The 11851-nt window shown below is 53.2% G+C and overlaps 1 long non-coding RNA gene across 1 annotated transcript; it reads left to right on the forward strand.

The window, feature by feature from the left end:
* The first annotated feature begins 8721 nt into the window (after positions 1-8721).
* LOC122374742 lies at positions 8722-11577 on the forward strand. The gene is made up of 2 exons (XR_006255272.1): positions 8722-8987; positions 10228-11577. It is a non-coding gene; the product is annotated as an uncharacterized LOC122374742 (long non-coding RNA).
* Positions 11578-11851: the final 274 nt, after the last annotated feature.

The raw sequence follows: 11851 nt of genomic DNA on the forward strand, positions 1-11851 counted from the left end.
AATGAGACAGAACCACTTTACACAGCTAACAGTGCCCGATTCTGAAATGAGTGACGTTAATGAATTAACTGGTGATGGTGGTGGTGGGGCTACCGTGGTTTATACCCGACTGATTTCCCTTGCATGTCCAAACAGTGTCGTGCAGTCTGTTTGTTTTAGTCGGTGCCTAATTCGTCTGTAACGGTGTGTGTCTATTGTTTCGTTCGTCATGCATGTGTTCCTACGCTTGCCTTTAGACGAACGCGAGTAACATCGCTTACACTGGCTAGAGATGTATGTAGAGAAAAAGTCTGATCAATTGAGCCGCCCCAGCATAACTTCAGTCCGACAGTTTTAGTTTAACTCACTGCACCACTAGTTATGGCGCGTGGAGAAGATGCACCACTTTCTTATGATAAATGGCAATGTAAACGTTTTTTGTTTTGTTTTAGTATTTTTTATCGCTGGCCATTTCTGGCCATTCCCGCTGATGTTCTGTCAGTCATAAATATTACTGCAGCTTCTTCAATGCAAGTTTACCTGTGCAAGAAAATAAATAATATGACTTCTCTGCAGGCCAGGGGTTTATTTTTGGACGGACATACTTACATGTACCTATAACGGTATAAATGAAGACGGGCGTCGTTAACCCTCGCCCGCACATGCCATTTTCCCATCCTAGAACGCACATGGGGGGGGGGGGGGTGGTTGCCACCCCCCCCCCCCGCGCCATTTCGTTCCTGTTGGAGATAGAGCTTAGCAGTAAAGACCAAAAAGATTCTTTGGGAAGAGACGAATCCAATGATACCCAGTTTTACCTTCTCAGGTCAGTCATTGACCTTCCAGGTCAGGTCAAACTAAAAAATGTTGCTGTTTTGGGTTACCGTTGGATATCAAGTGCGCTGCTTATCAAATACCGATGACGATGCTGTTTTCTGGTGCCAAGCCAGCTAGAACCTCTTTGTCACACTATCCGACCAGAATTTTGCTGCTGAGGTCATTTCAGGTCAAGTTAGGTCAAGGTCAATTATATGTGTTTGTATGTCTGTGTGTGTCTGTGTGTATACTGATGTGTGCACCGATTGTTTTTGGGTCCATATCACATGAAATCATGATCTGAGAAGCTTTTACCAAAAATGCAGTAAAAAAAAAAACTTCACAAAAAGTAAATTCAGCTTGCCTAAAACGCAATTATCTTAGATGACCTAGGTTGACCTTGACCCTGACCTTGACCCCTGTACATCGTCGAACAACATGTTCCATGATAGGTGGGAGGTAATACTGGCAAAAAAGGCCGAAATCAGGGTGTCAAAAGCTCACAAGGCCCATGGCAAACGCAAGATGTTGAGAATTGGCCATTTGGGTCATGACATGACCTGAAAAACAAGGTCATATCTCCGAAACCAAAAATCACAGAAACTTGAAAATTTTCAGTGGACATCAAGAAAGGATAGACGAGCAGCTATACGAAAAATCAGCCTTCTAGCTCTAAAAATGTTGAGTGCAGAGCAGAAAGACTGCCTGGGGGGGGGGGGGGGTGGCAACCACCCCCCCATGTGCGGGCGAGGGTTAAGAGGTTGTTGGCGCAACCTCAGGTCGTCACAGCTCCGGTCGCTCACACATCACCGACATGGCTCTGGTCACAGACAGGCCCTATGATTTCCGCTGAGCGGCCGGACTGCCCCTGCACCCCCCTCCAGACCGCCGTTGCGGTCGGATGTGTGGGTCCGTGGCCGTGCGTCCGTTCTCACCTATGAGGAAGAGATACGCGAGATGGCACGGCCTGCAGACTTAACTTCCCGGTAGGATGTTGCATCCCCAATAGCTCCGGCCGAAATTCTGGCAGCGAAAAACGCAAACTGAGCGGGCGCTCGGCCGACACTGCAGCGAGGCTAGCTCCCTCACTGGCCGGCCTTTTCCTGATTTGACAACAGCCCGGTAAAAGTATTGGCCGTTTTTATCCTTCACTGCTCTTCAGCAGAACTGCAGATCTCTCAATCATGGCCGCTTAATCGGGTCGATGTGCATAATGACCGGAAAAGGCGTCTGATTTACACTATTTGCCCGGTGATCGGCCGGTTGGCCCCGTATCGGTCGGATGCTTTGTCATAATTAGTCCGGTGACGTCTCGCCATGGGTGACCTCGCGTTCCCCGCCCGTGGCGGTTTTCCGGGTGAACTTTCCTCGACGCTGCACCAAAGAAAATTAGTAGCCTGTAGCTTATAACTACCATATACCATAAAGTATCCAACGAAGCTTCCGCAGCAGTTTGCTAGATCAACATCCGCGTTAACTTGTTGCAGACTGCAGTGACTGCCAAGGGCACAACCAGCGAGGCTTCTGGTGCGCGGTAACCAGACCGAGCATTGATTACCTATTAATCGAACCTTTGACGTCGACCGATCACTACCAGCGTCGATGTCAGGGGCGTAGGCAGGGGGGGGGCCACTGGGCCATGCCCCCCCCCACCCCCCCCCCCCCCTTGGGCGCCGAAGGCGCCCTTTGCGATTGGAGGGCGCCGAAGGCGCCCTCCAATCGCAAATGCAATTGTGATATAATCGAATCGAAAAACAATCGCGACTGGAGGGCGCCCTCCAATCGCGAATGTGTTTACAGGGAAAATACGGATGGAGGGCGCCCTCGGAGGACGCCCATTCCAAATACGCCCTCCAAATACGGTTGGAGGGCTCCCTCGGGCGCCCTCCAACCACATTTGTAGGCTGTAGCTCTCTAAGCGTAACGGTGGTCGCCTATGTAAGCCGCTGTCCTGTAAATAAGCGCCCTCTTACCCGAAGGCGCCCTCCTGTAGGTCGCCACCCTGCTACACATTGCCGCCCTTCTGCTGATCGGCGTCCTCATAATTATTGGCGCTCTCCTACCTATTGAGCCCTCATGTGAAATTTTGAAGGCCGCCTTTCTCCCTTTTGGCACCCTCTTGTTCAGTGCCGCCCTCCTACCTATTGGTTCCCTAGTCCTTCCTGTTGAATGTTAATCGGGGCCCTTCTCCTATTGGCGCCCTCGTGTAGATCGCCGCCCTCCTAACCACTGGCACCCTCCTGTTGATCACCGCCCTCCTATCCACTGGCACCTTCCTGTTGACCAGCGCCCTCCGCACAGACGCCCTCCTGTTCGTGTCATCCTCTTGAGCAAAGGCGCCCTCCTCACCAGGGTTTCGGAGTTGGAGTCGGAGTCGGAGTCGGAGTCGCCCGGAGTCGTGGCAAGCAGCCAGGAGTCGGAGTCGGAGTCGGAGTCGGTCCAGCTGCCTCGACTCCGACTCCGGAAAATTAACTGAAGTCTAAAATCCGTGCCATCACTTTTAAGTTGTGTTTAGCCAGTTGCCCCGCGGCAGAATTCACTTTCAGTGATTACAAATAAGGTTTTTTTACACATCTTGTTTTTGTTCTGCATAACAAACATTGGATCTTTTAAGTTTCAAGTTATCAGTGGCGGATCCAAGGGGGGGGGGTCACATGGGTCATGCCCCCCCTTGAGGCCCGGGGGCCCAAAGACCTGCCAGGGGCACCACCGGCCTATCAGGGGTATCACAGTCCTGACAGGGGCACCACAGGACCGCCAGGGGCACCACAGGCCTAGCAGGGACACCACGGGCCTGGTGCCCCTGGGCCCTGACAGGACTGTAACGCCCCTGACAAGCCTGAAGTGTCCCCGGCAGGCACGTGGTGCCCCTGACAGGCCTGAGGCGCCCCTGCAAGGCCGGTGGTGCCCCTGGCAGGCCTGTGGTGTCCATGGCAGGCCTGTGGTGCCCTTGCTAGGCCTCTGGTGCCCCTGACAGGCTTGTAATGCCCCTGGAAGGACTGTGGTGCCCCTGGGCTCTGACAAGCCTGAGGTGCCCCTGACAGGCCAGTGGTGCCCTTGCTAGGCCTGTGGTGCCCCTGGCAGGCCTCTGGTGCCCCTGACAGGCTTGCGGTGCCCTTGGAAGGACTGTGGTGTCCCTGGGCCCTGACAAGCCTGAGGTGCCCCTGACAGGCCCGTGGTGCCCTTGTTAGGCCTGTGGTGCCCCTGGCAGGCCTCTGGTGCCCTTGCTAGGCCGCTGGTGCCCCTGGCAGGCCTCTGGTGCCCATAGGCGCGGGAGCCGGGGGGCAGTGGGGGCAGCTTGCCCCCCAACTCTGGGGCCGTGGGGGCGGTGCCCCCACAGCTTTGAGACGGAATACCACACTTTTTTGCAAATGTTTTCTTTTTTTGTTGAAAAAGTCGAGGGGTGAAAAATAAGTGGCCTAAAACCGGTGAGAAAACTAGATTTGGGGGTACCCTAGGTTAATCTTTATTATGGTGTGCCCCCCAGTCGGAAAGTAGTTCCAGCGCCCCTGCTGGTGCCCCTACGCCCGGAGAGGACTGGTGCCCCTGAAAAGTCTGAAGTGCCCCTCGGCTGGCCCGTGGTGCCCCTGACAGGCCCAAGGTGCCCCTGCGAGGCCGGTGGTGCCCCTGGCAGACCTCTGGTGCCCCTGGCAGGTCTGTGGTGCCCCTGGCAGGTCTGTGGCGCCCCTGGCAGACCTGTGTTGACTGGTGCCCCTGCTAGGTCGCTGGTGCCCCTCACAGACCTGTGGTGCCCCTGGGCCTTGACAAGCCTGAGATGCCTGGCTATGACAGGCTCGTGGTGCCCCTGATAGACCAGTGGTGCCCTTGCTAGGCCTGTAGTGCCCCTGGCAGGCCTCTGGTGCCCCTGCTACCCCTGCGCCCGGAGAGGACTATGGTGCCCCTGAAAAGCCTGAAGTGCCTCTCGACAGGCCCGTGGTGCCCCTGGGCCCTGACAGGCCCAAGTTACCCCTGCGAGGTCGGTGGTGCTCCTGGCAGGCCTCTGGTGCCCCTGGCAGGTCTGTGGTGCCCCTGGCAGGCCTGTGTTGACTGGTGCCCCTGCTAGGCCGCTGGTGCCCCTCACAGGCCTGCGGTGCCCCTGTCCCTAGGGGTGCTCATGGGCCCAACAGGCCCGTTGTGCCCCTGACAGGCCTGTCGTGTATACTTGCTAGACCTGTGGTGCCCCTTCTTCCTGGCAGGCCTGCGGTGCCCCTGGCGGGCCTGTGGCGCCCCTACAAGGCCGTAGGTGCCCCTGACAGGTTTGTGGTGTCCCTGGAAGGACTTTGGTGCCCCTGACAAGCCTGAAGTGTCAAGGACAGACCCTTTAGACGCCAGGGTCAAGTTCGTCGGACTGACAACGATTTGCTTACCTGATAACGTTCCTGGTAAGTACTCACTACTCAGCGTCCACAACATATATACACATAGCACATTCATATATACTTGCTTACAATTGGTAAATGTGGTTGTGGCTAAGAGTTAAGATACTGACTAAAAATAAAAAATAAAAATAAAAAACTGAAAATGGGGGCACCACCAAAATGAAGTGGACGAAATCCGTTGAGTTTTTAATTTTGGGTATAGGTAGGGGCACCACTTCGATTCATGACCCTCCCCTTGGAGTTTTCCTGGATCCGCCCCTGCAAGTTATGTCATAATTTGGAAGCAAGCATTTTGTATTCCCGTTATAACTTCTACTATCCAGTGTCAAAGACTTTATGACAACATATATTTACGTTTTTCTTTTATCGCTCCGAAAAGTGCCTATTACAAACACAGATCACCGGCATGATGGCGATGCTCGTGGTCATGATACGGCCACACTCTTGCTTTTCGGCGGGTTTTCAAGCTGGCCGCTGGCCGCTGGTCTCTTGTGGATTCAGCTGCGTCCACGTGGGAGAAATGGGAGAAATGACGACCGCATGAACGAAACCGGAATGTGGTAGCCCTCCCCTTGAACGTAGATCTAGCACGGGGCGTCATATCACGCGGACTTTTGGCAGTCACCATTGCGCTTTGTATCAAACCTGGAGTCGGAGTCGGAGTCGGAGTCGGAGTCGGAGTCGGTCAGGAGCCCGGAGTCGGAGTCGGAGTCGGAGTCGGAACTGCACTACCACGACTCCGAAACCCTGCTCCTCACCATTGCCACCCCCATTTTAATCGTCACCCTTCCGCTCATTGGCGACTTCCAGTTGATGACCGCCCTCCCACCTATTGGCGACCTCTTGTTGATCGCCACCCTCCTATTGGTGCTCTCCTGTTCCTCGCCACCCTCTTACCTGGTGGCGCCCTCCTGTTGATTGTTGATCGGCGCCCTCCTACCTATTGGTGCCCTCCTGTTGATCGCTGCCCTTCTATCCATTGGCGCCCTCCTGCTGCTCGCCAACTTCCTACCTATCGGTGCCCTACTGTCGAAACTCGGGATGTTGATCGGGGCTCTTCTACCTATTAGTGCCCTCCTGTGGATCGCAGCCCTTCTACCTATTGGCAACATCCGTTGATCGCTGCCCTCCTATCATTTATTTACTCCTTTGGCATGTTTTTCAACTTAGTCGTTCTATTGCACATAGTTGATGTCTTGCCTGTGAAAACTGCCACAAATGAACGTGCATTCAGCACAATGAATGAAGTATCTATACCTACCAAAACTATCTACGCTCTACGATGCATAAAACACGTCTTTGGTCTTAACGGATTGATCCTACTTTACGTGCATCATGGCATCTATATGGATTACGATTAAGTATTGTCAACAGGTTCGGGCGCAACAGCAGGCATCTGAAGTTTCGGTGATTGAAACTGGTTATGTGGGTACACTGTATGCATCTGTGAGAAGGCTATGAAGGCTGGTCTGAGGTAATTTGGATGATGTTTACGCATCTCGCGCTCCGGTATCAATCCGATACGGTGATCTGGTGCGTAGATATGCCACCGCCAATAAACTTTTATACATCGACACCCATGAGCCAAGCTTTCTGTACAGTTTGTGTGGCAGCGGCCCGACCAAACCTTAGGTATTTTTTACACCTTCAAATTTGGTAAAAGAGCGAGAGGAGCTTTGAACAGTGATCGTATAAAAGGCGTGCCTAAAAAGCGGAGGAAAAGGTTGTTTTCAAAAATTTCGCGCGCCTTCGGCGCAGCATTTCAAGAACACTTGACCTTTTGTGACCTGGAGTATAAAGAATACACACGATGCAAAATCAATGCAGCACGACCTATACGAGGTTACGCAAAAAAAAAAAAAAACTGGTGGCATGGTAAAAAACGCCTCCCAACCCCCCAACCCCCACTGAGCGATTTTTTATCTCGCGACCGTATGGCGCCCTCCTTGGGTGAGGTGGCGCCCTCCAAACCCTTGGCCCCCCCTTCGCGATTTTCTAAATACGCCGCTGGTCGATGTCGTTTCCCCCTCCATCAACTCGCTCGGGGCGGAGGTGCACACTGCACGCTAGGCGCCGGCGGACGTACGTGCAGCCGTGCAGCCTTATCTCCCGGGCTGGTGACTGAGACACTAGAGCACACCGCGGCGCGTGCAGCCACCCCTCCGGCGCGGCGGCCGGCGCGGCCTCAGTTCTCGGTCTGCACATTACGACACTGCCGGGGCAGGAACTACGCCTCTGTGGACACGGTCGGCGGCCGCCTGTGCACCCCGTGACGGTCTCTGCCAGGCTCCGCGGTTAGAGGATCCCTGCAGACGGAAAGATATACCGCACAGAAAACAAACACGTTCGTAAATTGGGCGGATGGCAGCACAGGCGACTGCCTGTGCTGGCAGTCGCCTGTGTCGACCCTCGACCTCTGGGACTGGGAGCACGTTGCAGAGGAGAAGTCTGTTGTCTAAGAAGAGCTGCCTTTTATATAAGCGTAAACTGCATTGTTTATTTTTTCCAGAAGTCTTTCGATCTCCTACATTTATGATTTATAATAATATAATTAAAATTGTTTGACCTCTTTATGCAAAATACTAAATGTTCCGCTGGATAAGAGGCATCTGACAGGTGACAGCTGACACTGTATGACAGCTGCAATGATGTAATTATTGAATGGCGGGCGGCGGCCCAGAGGCTACCTGAAGGCTACCTACCATTTTTATCATTTTCATGTATATTCCTAAAAAGTCACATTTCAACCAGTGACAGAAGCAAACGTCTAAGACGTTTATTTATACGATTAATTCATTGCAATACAATTATACAGGATTTTAAAAGATTGACTTGCAGTTGCAGGGGCTATGCGCTGTAGGTATATGACAAAGGCTGTGCTCCTGATCCTGTCTCCACGGGGCACCTTTTAACCATTCTTTATATGCCCCGACCAACCATGCAAAACTGCATAAATATCGTTACACTTTTGGCTTTCCCGATGATAAAGAGAGCAGTCAAGACTAAGAACGGAGGAAATGTAAGCAGTTTACCGGGTTTATTTTCCCTGGCTGATCGTTCGATTCAATCGATACTAATCTTTACCTTGACGAAATAATCTCTCTAGGTTACCGCTTGCTGCTTTTAGTTATCAGCTTTTAGCCATGGCTGCGGCTATTGCGGTAAATTGTGCGTATATTGACATTCGCAGCGATGCTTACATGCAGTACCTACTGTAGAGTATCGTAATTTGGTGAAGGCTGATGGGTGGAAGTCCCTGAGCTTGTTTCGTCTGTCCTATTTATTATGTCGCTGTGCCAGTTTTCCACGCTGTGATGTTTCGGTGAATAGTTTCCCGTTATGTGAATGCCTGTGATCTCTGCCGCTCGTCCTGTCCTGTAGCGCTGTGCTGTGCCATGCTGTACCATGAGCCGTGCCGTGTATAACAGACGTCCCGGCCGCTGGACGTACATACCGCGGCTTGCCCAGCAACGAGTGTGCACCGGGCGTGACCTGACCCTGAGCGGCGGCGGACACCGAGTGACCCGCGTCCTGTCTCCCGTGACAGCTGTAAGCTGCCCCCATCTCGCGCATCACACCCGCCCCTGCCTCCCGTGGTAGTTGATCCTGCGTGCCCCACACGAAGGAAGGCCGTTCCTGTGTCACCGGGCGGCTTGGTGCCTTTGCCTCCCGCTTTGTAGGCAATGCTGCAACTGACTACCTCGCTCTGTTCCCAAGAGCGCCGTCGCCGGCTGTTCCGCGTGCTGACTACCATGCTGAATCGCCGGAGGGCGTACCGGCAGGGCTAGTGGGTTGGTGGTCAGGTCAGAGCAGGTCAGGTGAAGTGTGTATAATCTGGGAGCTCACTAATGACCACGCGCTAACCCCTACTAACCCAGGTGCGTGCACGTGGCCATCTAACCCGCTCTGGATAATGACTGATGGGGCTCGGCTGGTCGGCCCCTGAGAAGGCGCAGCTCGGCCTGGGGTGCTCTCCTTGGCACCCAAGCTGTAAGATAAACCACAGGGGCTAACCACCAAAATACACGTATTAAAAAGCTGCGGTTACGCTGGCACAACACCTGGCTCGTCGCGTTGGTGAGACACCCGTGACCGAGTGTTTCATCAGGCGCATCGCCGTCTGGCGCGTGCCCCTGAGGCGTCACAAGGTCACGTGTGGCCCGTTCCGCGCGGTCTGTCGCACCACGACCTCACCTCCGGCTTTGGCCCGGTGGCATTGGTCGCTCGGTAACTGAACGGCTCACCGCCCACACACTGAGGTGTGCCCCGCGCCCGCCTCAGTTCCGGGGTGTGTGCCGCGGTACAGACACTCATGTGACGCCAACCGAGACGGAACGCCCCCACAGGGGCTTCCTGACAACCGCGCCGAGTCATGGAGACTCGGTCCTCGCGAGTCATTCAATATTCACTGTCACCCTCACACCACCGTAGGCACACCGCAGCGCGTTCAACGGTGCTCTCTCTCTCTCTCTCTCTCTCTCTCTCTCTCTCTCTCTCTCTCTCTCTCTCTCTCTCTCTCTCTCTCTCTCTCTCTCTCTCTCTCTCTCTCTCTCTCTCTCTCCTTTCTTTTTTGATCTGTTCCTATGATTTATCTTTGTGATCGTTTGCATGAATTTTGTAAACCTACGAGTGTGGGTTACACCATGGCTTGTTTGCACGTTTTTTGTGCACGTACACTTGGAATGAACAGTGCACAGCCCGGTGCACGTTGTCACTACAATCACATGATCGATCACGGTGGTCGGCCACGACCTCACAGTCACGATAGCCAGGCACGGTTTGGTCAAAACCTTTGGAATGCACACTTGTTTGTTTTTCTGTCTCCTCGGTTGGCTTTAGTTGCATCTTGATATCTGTTTGTTTGCTCATGACATCTCGTTCATATTTTTTTTTTTTACAGTTGTGTAGCTCTAGCAATTCATTTATGAATTCATCTTCAGCGCACCATATCATTGACTCAAAGCGATCTCCCGCACCTGTCGCCGACGGCTAATGCCTTTAACATTTGCTATGCCACAGATTCTGACTGACTGTCTCCGTCTTCCTGTTACAGTGATGGCCTTCGGTGACGAGAACGTACCGGACCAGGCACGGAATACGGCGCGGCGGCCGGCCGACTCCGGCTGGCGGCTGGCGGCCGGTCTCCTGCTGACCGCCGTCCTGGTCACCACGGCACGGTCCGAGCTCTGACAGAACGCGCTCCGACTGTGATGGACGCCGGCGCGTCATCAGAGCCCGCCGGCCTCCGACTGTGCTCCCGCTGCTCCGCTGTGCGTCGGCTCCACTGTGCGTCGGCTCCACTGTGCGTCGGCTCCACTGTGCGTCGGCTCCACTGTGCGTCGGCTCCGCTGTGCGTTGGCTCCACTGTGCGTCGGCTCCGCTCTAGGAATGCCCGACCATGTTCTCACGACGCCGTGCGATGCCGAGCGATGCTGAGTGACCGTCCGACCGAGGACCGCAGCGCGGCGCGGAAGGGGACGGATTGCCGCTGACCCAGGTCACCCCAGCTGTGTCGAGTGGTGCCGCGCGGTCCGCCTCACTCCGTACCGCGCTGCGGTGCGCTCTCGCCTGCGGCAGTACGCTTTGTGTGCCGGCGAGGACAGCTATGCATTTTGCAGCCATACGTACGGGCATGGATGGACTGGCTCCAGCGCGGTGGTGCTTTGGACCGTTTGGTACGGTCTGAGATTGTTTCGATGCGATGGATGACGTTGTGTGTAAAAATGTCTATCGGCATCGGTTAGAGATTGACTATCAATCGTATTCAGATCTTCAGATGCAGATCTCTTTGAAAACTGAGAAGATTTGAAACGTCACTCACATGGGTCGGCTATGGTTATCCATTGTTGTCCGGAGCTTTATAAGAGCATAAGTGGTGCACAATGTATGAATACGCTGTCAGAGGGACCATTATTCGTTTGTTTTTACGAAGAGCTGCTGGAGTAATGCAGTTCAGAAGAATGGCTGTCGAGGGCGACATTTCGTGAAGCGCGCGTCGGTTTGATCTAAATAAGTCATCACCTTCATCGCATTCTGTCATCTTCCTCATTCATCATCATCATCAATATACCGTCAACGTTGGCGGTCGTGCTTTTTGTGTAGCATTGAAGGAGGCCGATCTGGACGATACGACGCATGTAATTATTTTGTTAATCTTCTTTGAAGTTACAGCTAGAGCAATTATCCATCTAGGTTGAACAAACCATTTTCGGAATTCCTGCTTTTCAATTGCGTTTCCTTAGAAATGAAAAGAAAGGTATGGATTTTGGCCTCTTCTGTTTTGATTGATAACACTTTTTTTGGAGTTCATTAGACATCGCTCTCCTTTCCAAGTGATATTTCCTTGCCCTTGTTTATTTGCATTCAAGCGAGAGACCAAATAAACGTTGCATTATGAACTGAATATCGCTGTTTTTTGGCTGTTCTGCAGACTTACACCTTGATCTGAGTGCTGACGCTGTTGCCACACAATGTAAAAACAACCACCTCTGCAGATAACTCGAGAACTACCGGATCGATCGATACGAAAATGCCACCAGTTGATTCGCCGAATTATATTTTATCAGCCCTCTTGAGCGTGGTGATCGTTCTCAAGTGACCTCAGTGAACTTGGGAGGTCACAAGAGCCTTTTCTCCTATGTCACCCATTCTATAACTTAGGGACTACTTGGCCGATT

This window comes from Amphibalanus amphitrite, unplaced genomic scaffold (assembly GCF_019059575.1).
Source record: "Amphibalanus amphitrite isolate SeventyFive unplaced genomic scaffold, NRLGWU_Aamphi_draft 001704F_arrow, whole genome shotgun sequence".
NCBI lineage: Eukaryota > Metazoa > Arthropoda > Thecostraca > Balanomorpha > Balanidae > Amphibalanus > Amphibalanus amphitrite.